Here is a 14868-nt window from a genome sequence, read left to right on the forward strand (position 1 = left end):
CAACTTTAGGGCATGGTGCTCATCTTCGTTTCCTGGCTGAGGAAGACAGCATTATCTGAAGACATTTTCCATGGTTACGTGGCCAGCATGACTATATGCCAAAGTCGCATGGGACAATGCTACTTTCCCAATGAAATGGTACCTATTAATCTACTCACATTTGCATGCTTTCAAACTGCTAGGTGGGCAGCAGCTGGAGCAAGGAACAGGAGCTCACCCCTTTGTGCGGTGCTAGGGTCTCAAACCTGGGATGTCAGTGTCTTTAACGGCTGAGTCTGACCCTAGCTTTAGAGTAAAATAATAGATTCTGGTGGCTGATGCTGGAGAGTGGTTATTTTCTTCTCATTCTTGACCATCTTTCTACCTTTGGGGACAGAGCTGGGTTTGTTACACACTATTTCATTTCCGGAGCTGCAATCATCCTTCAGAGAGATCTCCAAAATGTAGGTGACCTCAGAAAGCTTCAAAAGATGTTGCCAAGTTGCAGGAAATTATTAACTACGTGACTAACAGTAATAATGTTCACCAAATTTAATTTAATATTTAATGCAAAGGGCATAACATTTAGTGTTATGGCTGGTCCCACCCCATGACTGAAAACTGTGATACTTCCATTAATTTAATTTTTTTAAGCAGCCACAACTGGATGGTGAAAGATTCTGGATGATGTAGTTTGACAGCACCTGGAGAGTCACACTGCTCTGGAATAAAGTTTGGTTTCTAAGTATTTTCTTACTGAATTGCAGTTCCCAAAGTTTCAGGCTGTGGTAACAAATCATCAGTGTCATTTTATAGGATCCACCTTCTTCCATTTTTGTCATCCAAGTGGTAACATTGACAAAGCTAAATAGGAAATATTAGTGGGCTTAACACAGTTGTTATCACTTTATCCTCTTCTAAATTATACTGAGGTTAAATCTCTCTCTGTGTGTGTAAAGCTGGAAAGGAGATTTTTTTTTCTTTTAAACCACACCATTTACCAGTCAGTTTACTGGACGCAGCAAAGTTCAAACTGTTTGATCTCTAGTTGAGGAAGACCTCAACACAGTGCTCCGGTTAATTCTTACCAAAGGGGAGGGGGGAAGAGAAGAGGGAATTTATGTGTGAGCTCTTGAAGTAATGAGACAAAAGTAATGTTGATTGGCCTCATTTATTGCGGTTCAAAAGCTGGTTATCACTGCTGCAGTAACGAAGAGCCAAGCAATGATCATTCTGTATCACCAAGAAATTAGCATTACCTCCACAAAGTATGTTCAAGAGGGTTTTTTTCCCATTTAACCTGAAAGCATTGGAAACTAAACCCGCTTCCAGCTTAGATGCTGTGAGACCAACAATCAAATGTATATAATAATTATCACTTCTTCATATCAGAGAAACCTGTGAACATTATATGCTTGTGGGAAGATAGGGAGTTGGCTAATGGCTACTCGATAGTTAATCTTGCTGTAAAGCATTACTCAATATGGCCCACGGTAAACTATGGTTAGGGACGCGGTGGCTCAGTGGGTTAGGACGCTGAGCTTGTCGATCTGAAGGTCGGCAGTTTGGCGGGTCGAATCCCGAGTGCCGCATAACAGAGTGAGCGCCTGTTACGCGTCCCAGCTTCTGCCAACCTAGCAGTTCGAAAGCACATAAAAATGCAAGTAGAAAAATAGGGACCACTACGGTGGGAAGGTAACAGCGTTCCGTGCGCCTTTGGCATCTAGTCATGCCGGCCACATGACCACGGAGACGTCCTCGGACAAGCGCTGGCTCTTCGGCTTTGAAACGGAGATGAGCACCGGCCCCTAGAGTCGGAAACGACTAGCACGCATGTGCGGGGGAACCTTTACCTTTACCTTTACTAAACTATGCTTAAAAAGCAGGATCAGGATGCACACAACCCTATTCCAAAATCAAAGGAACCATCGTGGGTAATGTGTGAAGCAGTCGTATTCTTTACATGTGACATTTATGTCCATGAAGGTAATATGTACCATTCTTCTGTAACACAGTTCAATCACAGTTTAGGAAATTCAAGTCAATCAGGCCTCACACTGATGTTTGGAAGTTTCCACGTCTAATGTTTTTTGTCAGCTGCATTTAAAAAACAAATAATGAAATGACATGGATAGAATTAAGGATTTGGCTTGTTCCTGTTGTCTCCTTGTAGAGTGAAGGAAGGAAATACGGGCATGGACAACTCTGTAAAATATTCTTCATAGAATTTCCATCAAACTCCCATTCCTTTGACAAAATCATTGCAAAGTGAATGTTTGGGTCAAAGTTAAATACAGCTGCCAGGAAAGTCTATAAGTAGAAAAAGAGACTAATTTGGGGGGAAAGTCCATTTTGTGGTCCTATTTTCCTGTATTATGTGAAGAAATGGTCCATAAATGGGACAAAAACTTTAGTAGCCTTGAACACTTAATTTTAGGATTTGCAAACCTGGGGTTTTCTTCGTGAATATATCAAAAGAAAAGATTTTGGATGTCTGCTTCATTAGTTCTTTGTTATTTATGAGCTATTGTGTTGCAAATCCCAATCCTAAACATGTTTGGGCATTCTATTGTTAACTCAGGAGGGCTTTGATCCACTCCATTTTCTGAGAAGCTGTCAATCACTCAACAATACTTTGGTGCTCTTATTTATTTTTGCATATTTTACAGTGGAAATATATTGGCTGCTTAGCATCACACTGAAGCACTCCTTCGCTATTGTTTATTTATCGTTTGGATTTATAGGGCCACCCATTTAAATCATATGACTTTTGGGCAGCTAACGATATTAAAAATAAAGCCACATACAAAATGACACCTGAAAACACAGAGCATCCAAGGTGGGGAAAAAAGCACCCCATGATATACAGTAATCAATGAAATGGGTTCCATTACACACCCAGAACCCCAGGAACAAGCATAGCATCAAGGCCTTGCAAAGCACAAGCAGGACTGGGGCCACTCTGGAAGGATGGTTCCTGGACCCTATCAAACAACACACCCTGATATATGGGAGTTTCTACTAAAAATCCAACTTCGCTAATTGAAGAATGTCAATTGTTTTCTTTCTTTTTTGGTCACATTTATCTGTTTCTTCTAAAAGTAAAGGTTCCCCCGCACATGCGTGCTAGTCATTTCCGACTCTAGGGGCCGGTGCTCATCTCTGTTTCAAAGCCGAAGAGCCAGCGCTTGTCCGAGGACGTCTCCGTGGTCACGTGGCCGGCATGACTAGATGCCAAAGGCGCACGGAACGCTGTTACCTTCCCACCGTAGTGGTCCCTATTTTTCTACTTGCATTTTTACGTGCTTTCGAACTGCTAGGTTGGCAGAAGCTGGGACGAGTAACAGGTGCTCACTCTGTTACGCGGCACTCAGGATTCCACCCGCCAAACTGCAGACCTTCTGATCGACGAGCTCAGCGTCCTAACCCACTGAGCCACCACATCCCTTCTTCTACCTGATTGCTATTTACATGTGATCCAGATGCTAGGCAAATAAAATAATCCATGCTAGAGTTTGTTCTTCCTTATGCCCAAACCAACATCAGTAACAAGTAGGATAGGATGTTCTCAGGGTGACTGGACAGGTAGAGAAACCTTTCCCAATTCGCAGCCTTCCTAAATAGGGTTGGGCTGTTAACGGTCATCATTTCTGACCTGGGCTAATGAGTCATGGAGGACATGATGGACTTGAATCTGTGTGTCTCAGCCCTTTGTGTCTGAGTTGGAACAGCACCATTCCTGTTTAGCCAATTTCTCTTGCTCCCGCCCCTGCTCCTCCACCCGTTTGATGGGGTTCTGATAAAATACAAACACTGGAATAACGCAAGGCAAAATAATATCAAGCAAATAAAACAGTAATGTGTCCCTCCTTGTCTGTAGCATACTCTGTATGGTATCCCCACGTTTTTAAAGTGTCTTGCTTAAATTCTCAATGTACCCTTGTATTCCCAGGCTTATGCTGTAGACTGGGTTTAATATACTATTTGCTTAATGGCCCATTGACATAATCATTTGATATAGATCCTAGTCATACCACATTACCAGGTTTTGATATATTAATATAGCTACTTATTAATGTTGGATGAGAAACCTATTACATCATTATCCATGAGCAATTAGTTGCTATCTGTCGCAGGTATATACATTTAGCACAAGACATTAGGAAACTGGCAGCTTCAAACTGCTGGATCTTCTCAGTTAAGGTGGAAATCAGCTGGAAATCTCTCCAGTTCCATCACTGATTCGTATGTGGAAAACAGCCTTTGCTGCAATTTTACCACAACTGGTGAAAGTTTACCAAAAGAACTACAGGTAGTTCTCGACTTTCGACCACAATTGAGCCCCAAACTTATGTTACTAAGTGAGACATTTGTTAAGTGAGCTTTGCCCCATTTCACAACCTTTCTTGCCGCAGTTGTTAAGTGAATCCTTGTGGTTGTTAAGTTAGTAACAAGGTTATTAAAATGAATCTGGCTTCCTCATTGACTTTGCTTGTCAGGAGGTCGCAAAAGGGCATCACATGACCCCGGGACACCGTGACCGTCGTAAATAGGAATCGGTTGTCGACTGTCTGAATTTTGATCATGTGATCACAGGGATGCTGCAACGGTTGTAGGTGTGAAAAATGATCATAAGCAGTGGTGGGATTCAGTTGGTTCGCACCAGTGTGGAAGAACCAGTAGCTAATTTTTTGTTGCCCAGGCTAAGAACGGATTCCCGGAAGCGGCATCCACACAGAGAACCGGTTGTTCACATATTTGAATCCCACTACTGATCATAAGCCACTTTTTTCAGCGACATTGTAACTTTGAATGAACTGTTGCAAGCTGAGGACTACCTGTATCTTATTTCTTTAGAAAGTAGAGATAACAAAAGAATCTTGCTATTATGAAGCCTAAATTGAAACTCTGGGAATCATAAGCTCTATAAATCTGGTAAAGCAGCCATTTGCAGATCCAGACCCTTTTGAATCCCAGCTCTGCATTTAATATGGTCTGGCTCACCCAACATTCAAGACCAGCTCTGCTTAATCACAGTTTATTGAATAAGCCACAGTCGGCTAAATTTGCACCATAGGGCCCTATGTCACAGTTTACAAACTACAATCGCTGGGTTGTCAAAGCAAAATAAACCAGGAACAATCAAACCCCATTAAAGTGGGACACATGAACAGTAGATTAGAGAGGACATAAAATTAAATTATAACAGGACGAAGCAACCTTTTGGTGGCACTGGTGAGAATCGCTTTAGAAAAAGCAGAATCTCTCCAAATCTTAAAAATCCTAACATCAAGAGATGGAAACAATGGGGAAAAAAACCTGAGGCAAGATCACAGAGGATTTTGAATTCATCTAGACTAGAGGGACTTTGGATTCCATGGGTGATTTCTCAGATGATGTCTTAGTGATTCAGAAGTAAATCGAGTTTCATAAAAGATGAACAGCATTTGAGTGGCGTTTCTTGGAAGCAGTAGTCCAAGGAAGCATTAACTCCATTTGTTGAAAAGTAGTAGGGCTTGCTCAGACTGCCTTTGAGGTGCCACAGCGGTTAGAGATGCTGAGCCTGTCAGCTGATAGTCCAGGTTTGAGACCCAAGTGCCCTGAGACAGGGTGAGCTTCCGCTACTTGCCCCAGCTCCTGCCAACCAAGCAATTCGAAAGCATGGAAATGCAAGTAGACAATGGAAATACCACTTCGCTGGGAAGCTAACAGTGTTCCATATATAGCGTATATGTTGGCCATATGACCACGGAAGTGTCCTCAGACAACGTTGGCTCCCTTGGCTAGGATGGAGATGAGCACAACCCCTACAGCTGGGCATGACTGGACAGGAGAAATCTTTGCCTTTACCTTTCCTTACTATCTTCAAATGAAACCTGTGTTTGAAAGCTGTACGCTATGGTCCTTTCAGTGTGTGTCCTATGGATGACAAGACACACAGTCACAGAGAAATGAAGACTTCAGCTCAAAAGGAAATGCCAATTTGTTATTGTATAAGAGCTATTTTTGCTTATTAGCGCAAGAGGAGTAACACATTTTGGAATGGCTTTTAGCGAAATATATATATATATATATATATTTCCACAAACCACGTCCTGAATAATTCCTTGCTATTGGAATGGAGCCCTGTTTTCATCTGGTTTTGGTAATAGTTTTTTTTTTTGTTAGAACTCCCTCCCCTCTCCTTTCTATTGTTTCTTAAGTTGGTTATGACTCAATTGCTTTTGATTTAATTAGTTGCTTTTTAATGAATTGTTAGATATTTTGCAGGCTCTTTTGGATTGTAGAATGGGACAAACATGTGTAAAATAAATCCATGGCTTTGCAAAAAGGGAAGGAGAGGGGGCCAGGAATTGCAAGTTCAAGTTGTTCTAAAACCATAATAAAAAACATCTATGTGCAAACCGTGTTATACGAAACTATTGCAGACTGTGTTATCCAAGATGAGAATCATATTAGTACATAATCCAGTATTGCACTAAAGTTAGAAATGTGACATTTTCACATCATAATTTTGGAAGACTGAAATTTCCCAGTTCTTCTGGATGGATGATCATATCCCTGCTTTTAGCTTTGGAACTAAAAAAGATGAACAATGATAATCCAAAATGTTCTATTTTGGGGGTTCTCTGGCTTGAAGGTGAATATAACTGTTTTCTCCATCCTAATATTTTCCAGCTAAATTGGATTACATTTCCATTACCAAACTGGTGGAATATGCTTTCATCCAGATTTGCTGGAAAACTCTACTAGGCTGAAGAGTGCTGGGCTAAACATACTCAAATAATTGGGTTTTCTGATTACATCAAACCATAATGTAGTTTGTTACGTTTGACATACTGTGGTTTGTAAACCATGATTTCTGAGTGTTCTGCAAACCAATTGTGCCATAGTAATAAGATGTAGTTAAAGCAAGTCCTGAGTTAGTTCTGCTTGTTAACCGGGTCTATATATTGACTTGCTAAGAGCTAGAAAACTTGAACTAAGAGGGTTATGTTTAAAAAAGATAAAGAGTGTTTTCTTGCATATAGAATATAAGAAAAATGTTAATAATTTGTCCATTTATGTCAACTATTCCACCTTAAGCATTATGATTATCATGAGAGCGTGATAAAGAGGAGTGTCAGACAAGGTGCTTTTGAAATGTTCCCACTGAACTATCTATCAGCAAATCTTACAAGGTTATGGGAACATTAACACACAATCCTAGATCTATTTGTAGCAACTTCACTGAGCTCAACAGGACCTATTGACAGATATGTGCAGAACTGAAGCCATGTTTTGGCTGCAGCAAATATATATCTTCTGTATCTGTGCTGATCACAGATTGATCAACTGATAGATCACAGATTAATCAAAGTAGTGAATGCACTCCAGAAATAAAATATTGAATTGAGCGAGGTCTCTCACACACACTAGTGATGAACATGAATTGAGTTTCGAAAAGCGAGATCAGTCTGGCAGTTAAATGCAGATTACTCCATACTGTGGTGTTTCCCATACCAATCTATGCTTGAGAAAGCAAGTACTGGAATGTATAAAACCAGACATATCACTGGAATACACAATCACAAAATTCTACCTTACTTATTTTGGCCATGTCATGCGCTCAAACTCACTGGAAAGGGCAGCCATGCTCAGGATGATCAGGGGTAAGAGGAAATGAGGCCATCACAGAACATAATGCATAAAAGAACTGAAAGAAGCTTTAAAGATTGGAAAATGGGGAGAGAACTGGTCTACTTCCCATGATTGAATGGATAGCATTATCATCATCAAGACCGGTACAAACTTCAACAGATAGTTAGGACTGCAGAAAGAACAATTGCAACCAGCCTGCCTTCCATGAAGGATCTGTATACTGCACAAGCCAGAAAGAGGGCTGAGAAAATATCTACAGACCCCTCATATCCCGGGCATGAACTGTTTCAACTCCTCCCCTTGGGATGCTGCTGTAGGGCATGCCAAAACAATTAGACAGTTTTTTCCCCCATGCCGTCACTCTGCTAAACGCCTAATTCCCACAGTATTGTCTTATGTCTAAATATATTTATCTATGTACTAGGGCTGTATTGCTAATTATCCTTCTCACCTTTTCTCGTACCTTGTCCTATTGGTATCTTATGATTTATCATTTTGTTGTTTGCATCTTGCGATTGATGATTTATCACTTTGTTGTTTTTATCTACCCTGAGAGCTTATGTTTGCATGTACACTGAGAGCTTATGCACTGGAGACAAATTCCTTGAGTGTCCAATCACACTTGGCCAATAAAGAATTCTATTCGAGTCTATCATCATCATATCTACTTGTTGCCATCTAATGATGCTACACAGATCTGATAGCTTATATAAAGTATGACAGCATTTGATGGGGTTTAATTCCTAGAGAAATCTTCACTCAAGGGCCCAAACCCAACTTACTTTAAAGGTAAAGGTAAAGGTTCCCCCACACATGCGTGCTAGTCGTTTCCGACTCTAGGGACCAGTGCTCATCTCAGTTTCAAAGCCGAAGAGCCAGCACTTGTCCGAGGACGTCTCCGTGGTCATGTGGCTGGCATGACTAGACGCCAAAGGCGCATGGAACACTGTTACCTTCCCACCGTAGTGGTCCCTATTTTTCTACTTGCATTTTTACGTGCTTTCGAACTGCTAGGTTGGCAGAAGCTGGGACGAGTAACAGGCGCTCACTCTGTTATTCAGCACTCGGGATTCGACCTGCCAAACTGCCGACCTTCTGATCAACAAGCTCAGCGTCCTAACCCACTGAGCCACCATGTGCCTTCAACTTAATTTACTCTGAGTTAATATACATTAATATTCAAAGGGAGCATCCTCTTAAAGATCAGTTGAAGATCTTAAGAAAGGACTACAGTATTTCCAACAGCTCAGTGGCGAAAGGGACCATGCTTATCTCTGTTTCCAGGTGATTTCCTTCCGAAGCATTCCCATAACCCAACAGCATTTGGGTCATTTAAATATAGTCCCCAGCCATGTGGGGTTTAATTGTAGAACAATGATGCTCACATGGTCAGGATTACGTTTCAAGGTCATTAAAGGCAGGATAGAAAAAGATTTAAAAAAGACAGCAATTTTTTTGGGCACCATATATAGATTAAAAACGGTTGTCTCTTCTGCTTGAACTTAAACCACTGTCAGCCATATGTGCAAGCAAATAAAGTTTTTCTACTTTGCTTTTATACAGATTGTTCACTGATCTTTATTTCTTTGCCAGTTGGCAATGGAATGAGAAAGAACAATAGATTCAAGATAAAGTTATTTTGCATTTGTGATGAACGCAAATGCTGCACTATCTACCTTGCATTATACTAAAATGCACACACACACACACACACACACACACACTGTAAAAAAGGAGAAAAATTAAACCACATTTTTAATTAACTGATAAACTATTAATCAAATTTTTGCAATGTTAGGTGACACATTATTCATTTAGATAGAATGACTGTGAACTTAACTAATCAAATCTGATTTGCTCACATATGCTTGATTGAAATACATTTTAACTAGCATATACAAAGAGAAAAATCTTGGATTTCTTACCTAATCTTCAGAGTACGCTGCTGAGCTAATAAGGGCAGTATTTTTTTTTTTAGATGAGACCACCATTTCTTAATCTGCATATCAAAATCAAGGGCAACTTAATTGCAAAACACATATTCCTGAAATCTAATCATTATACTGCTTTAGGGTATTTTATTGAAGCATGTTAAATTATGGACAGAATATTAATGATGAAGCTAATCAAACCCAATTAGTCACTTCTAACAATAGTCACATAAATATACAAGTCAGGTACTAAAATACCATAGATGAGGTTTTAAATTTTTTTATATGAAATTCATGTGGTATTTATGAATTACATACTTGTTACTTTTAATCTAAAATCCAAGATGGGTCATTTCAAAGAAAATGAGGTCTTGAAGACAAATGACTGCCTTTTATAGTTCTTGTATTGATATTTTTGATTTTGTGGTATACGATGTAAGTACTAAATTTGCTTTACTATTACATTTATGAATAAGTGACTAGTGGCTGATATGCTGAAAGATTAGTAAGCAAAAAACACCTTTAGGATTTTTGTGTGGAAAACATGGAAATGCAGTTTTCCTGTCCCCGTATCAGCATGATGCACATAGGGTGACGTGGTTTGACTTTTAAGGTTTGATTTCGTGATCAATAAAAAGTGAATAAGTTCTAGGTCCAGAGTTGTGATCCTATTATTAGCAGTTGCTTATTAGAATTGGAAATTCATGTGTCTAGGCACTGTTGCTTTGGGCACTAAATTATCTAGGTCTTCAGTTGGAGTATTTTTATGGACTGTATAGAGGAGAATACCACTAGAAGAGAACATTTGTAACTCAGGGTTGAACTGTGGGGTCCTTGGTGCTCTCTTGAGTTTGGATGTTTTCCTGAAGACGTTTCGTTACCCAACTAGGTACCATCATCAGTGCTAGGAGGGAGTGGAGTCTGAGGAAAAGAGGAGGAAGAGGAGGAGGGGAAAGGAAGAAGGGAGGAGAAGGAATGAAGGGAGGACGAAGGAAAGAGGAGGATAAGGAGGACTGTGGGGTCCTTGGTGCTGTCTGAGCTTGGTTGTTTTCTCTCAGACGTTTCATTACCCAACTAGGTACCATCATCAGTGCCAAACGGGAGTGGGCTTTGCTTTCTGTTTATATACTGTGGCTTGCCTGACAGTCTTGGTGTGAGGGTTTTTCTTCTTCTTGACAGTTGCCTTGAGGGAAGATGGGCGGCCTATCAATTTTATAAATAAATAAATAGTTCCTTGATTCAGATGTTGTGTAGGCCCGTTCAGTCAAACTGTAAACAACGGCCTAATCAAAGAACTACCAAGAAGAAAAGAAGAGTTTTAGTTTAAATTGGGGACTTGATTTAATTAATTTTAATTAATTTAATTAATTTTAATCTAATTTTTAATCTGATTTTAACTTTTGTATGTTTGTTTTTAACTCTCCCTGTAAACCGCCCTGAGTCCTACGGGAATAGGGTGGTATATAAATTTAATAAAATAAATAAATAAATAAATAAATAAATAAATAAATAAATAAATAAATAAATAAACAAACAAACACAGACAGGACAAGCCACCGTATATAAACAGAGAGCAAATCTCACTCCTTTCTAGCACTGAAGATGTTACCTAGTTGGGTAATGAAACATTTGCAAGGAAACAGCCAAGCTGAGAGAGCACCAAGGGCTCCACTGTTTTTCCCTGGGTTTTCCTCTCCAGGTGACAGGTCCTAGTGTTAGGCAAATTGAGACAGTTCCCTGAGATAGCAGAACCTATCGGATGGAAGATCCAATAAGTGTTACACACAGTAAGCACCACAACCTTGCTGTCTATCCTAAGGTAGCCTGTTGCCAAGAGATACATTCAAACACATTTGCTCCATCACTGGCGCTGATTTATCTCTAGTTATCTTCTGAACATATATTTGAGAGCATCGCTCACAACTGAGCAACACAACACAACACAACACAAGGAGGAAGCAAACCACTGACAGAACACTTTCCAGATCTGATTACCCATTTTGCTGGTCTATGTGGGCCTATTTTGAACTTCTGAACTATTTCCAAAGGCAGCTGTGTGCACAACGGCAGTAATCTGACAGGAGTTTAGCAGGACACATATATAATCCCTCTCTTTTCCTCTGGAAATCTAACAGTGATGTAATAGAAACACTCCCGAGGCATTAAAAACCAGCCAGCAACTCTTGATCCAAGAGTAATCATGACAACTTCATTTTTACCTGAATAGCTATGCTATATTTATGCAGGAAGCCAAGTTCGGTTAACTTTCTTTAGTCATTGGGCCGAAGCTGGATACAGTTAGTCCTCAATTTACAACAGTTCATTTAGTGACCATTCAAAGTTACGATGACATATGACCTTTTTTCACACATTCTCTAAAGCGCCTGAAGGCAGGACAAGAAGCAACGGATGGAAACTAACCAAAGAGAGAAGCAACCTGGAACTAAGGAGAAATTTCCAGACAGTTAACCAGCAGAACGACTTGCCTCCAGAAGTTGTGAATGCTCCAACGCTGGAAGTTTTTAAGAAGAAATTGGACAATCATTTGTCTGAAATGGTGTAGGGTTTCCTGCCTGAGCAGGGGGTTGGACTAGAAGACCTCCAAGGTCCCTTTCAACTCCTCCTCCTCCTCCTCATTATTATTATTATTATTATTATTATTATTATTATTATTATTATTATTATTATTATTATTAATCCCATGTGCCATCCTCATGGTCACATGATGAAAATTCAGATGCTCAACAACTGTCTCATGCTTATAATGGTCGCAGCGTCCCTTTGGGGTCACGTGATCTTCTTTTGTGACCTTCTGACAAGCAAAGTCAATGGGGGAAGCCGGATCCATTTTAACAATCCTGCTACTAACTTAACAGCCACAATAGTTCACTTAACAACTGTGGCAAGAAAGGTTGTAAAGTAGGGCAAAGCTCACTTAACGAATGTCTCACTTAGCGACAGAAATGTTGGCTCAATCGTGATCACAAGTCGAGGATTTACCTGTAACAGCATCAGGCTAACCATCAACCTGGGTTTTTTTGCAAGAGAGAGAGAGTCAAAGGTCTCCAGTGTGAAAGGAAAATAACATTTGCTTAAATTCGCAGAGCCCTCTGCAGAGAATTCTTGGGCAGGGCTGCACACAACGTTATGACATATTAGCATTGCCAAGCAACATTTGTGCAGTGTTTTATTTTTTTGTCACCCAAAGTTCGTTAAAGAACAAAAAAAAAAAAACCCAAACCTGAAGGGTGCCATGTTCTTGAACCATTTCCTAGCTCTCTTTTAAATCCATCGATACCACCCACTGGACTGATTTTGGTTTTGGCATAAAGAAGAACAAAATCTGTGGTTTCTCTCAATTTGTTTCACGGCCTCGCTTACAATTTCTGTTTTTAATAAAGATTAATGCAATGCTCAGTAGCATTTGGAAGTTGACTGGGAAGAATTAAACAAAATTGGTAGGGAGTCGGTAAATAGATGCCTTGGGCAAGAGAATATGGTTTGTTAGAACAGAACAGATGGTAAGGAACAATACAAAAGGTGAAAGAAATAAAAGGAGTAGTGGGCACTCAGGGAAATAGATTGAATTTTAGCTGTTTAAAAAGCGTTGGGCTTGTTAATGAATATATGATATCAAGTGAACAGGGAAAATACATTGAAAAGGCTTGCGTCATTGTCAGAAACAAAGCATAACATACAAACAAAAGGGATAGGTAAGAATTTTAAAGTAAGCAGTTGGTAATGAACTCTTAAAAATGGAGCGGTTTACTCTTGAGGACCTCAAAGCAAAAAAAAACACCCAAAAATGGTTGTGAGTGGTATGGTGAATCCTTTCCCCTTGCTCTAGTCTAAGGTCATGCAGTTGCATGAATTTATGACATTGCAGGCAAACTGGTTGAGTTAGTTTATTTTCTGAGGATATCTTGCCCAGTTTTTTCTCCTTAAAATAATGCCACGGGAGTGTACACTTGGAACTGGAGGTCCTGTGTGTAAATTGATTGCAACCAGATGCAATGAATTATTTAGCTTGCCAAATTTCTTCCTTTGGAATGGAAGAAAAAAAAGCTGATTTTTTTCTTCTTCCCTGGAGCACGATAGATAAAAAAATAAGCGTCTGTCGAGCGCTTCTCTCGTTTGAAAGGCAAGTACGAATTTAGTCGGCTATAAATTAAAAATACCTACACTTGGATCACAAAGCTATATACTGTACACTGTCACACTGAGTTAACAAGCAAAGCCATATACAATCCCTTACCCTGTCTTGGTGTGTGAATCAATGAGAAATCTGTATCCCGCTCTATTCCGATCCTGCGTCTAGGGGTCTCAGTATCAATCGAATATCAGATTTTACTTTTGTGTGTGTGTGTGTGTGGGGAAATTGGTTGGATTTGAAGCTGTTCTTGTAACTCCTTTGATGATTCTTTGGTTGAACTGCTGAGGGTTGCATGGGGAATGCCCTTCTGGTCAGTCCATTTCAAAATATATCGCAAATGGAAAAAAAAGGAAAGCTAAAGGTTTCCCCTGTCCAGTCATTTCTGACCTCTAGGGGGCGTGCTCATCTCCATTTCTTAGCAGAAGGAGCCAGTGTTGTCAGAAGATATTTCCGCAGTCATGTGGTACCTATTTATCTACTCGCATTTGCACGCTTTCGAACTGCTAGATTAATGCAAGTAATGGAAGCTCACACTGTTGTGCGGTGCTCGGGTCTCAAACCCAGATTGTCAGCTTTCCAGCTGACAAATACAGTGCCACTGAGCCATGGCACACAAACACACACAGAGAGAGAGAGAGAGAGAGAAAACCACCCCACAAACAGAAAAACATACTGAAAAAGAAAAAACTAGTAATGGAAATCCTTATTCTTTATTCAGGACCAAACAAGTCCTATACCCACATGCTTCTGATTAATGTCATGGGTTAAATTAACTACATACTGAATTTTGGTCTAAAGATACGTTTCATCTTCTTAGAGAAGCATCTGCCTGATATCTTTTTTTTTTTTGGTATGGAATTTTTAATGGAGGCATTCGGCAACCGTCTCATTTTGTCTGTATCGTAATGACAATATAGTAACTCGTTTTGCCTTGTGAGATGCTTGTCAATTGCCAGCGCCGAGCAAGACTGCAGATGCAGAATATTTTGTTACTCACTAAAGCAACCATTAGTAGCACACCCACTGGTGAAAAGTTGTATGAATTGACACAACTGGAGCCATTTGTGCGCTTGCTCACTGTATTTAACAGATGCAAAATGGTGAGCCTTGCAATAAATTTACTATACTGTATCTCATTTGTTTACTTCATGCTGGTTTTTGCTG

The sequence above is a fragment of the Vipera berus genome (genome assembly GCF_964194415.1).
Source record: "Vipera berus genome assembly, chromosome: 10".
NCBI lineage: Eukaryota > Metazoa > Chordata > Lepidosauria > Squamata > Viperidae > Vipera > Vipera berus.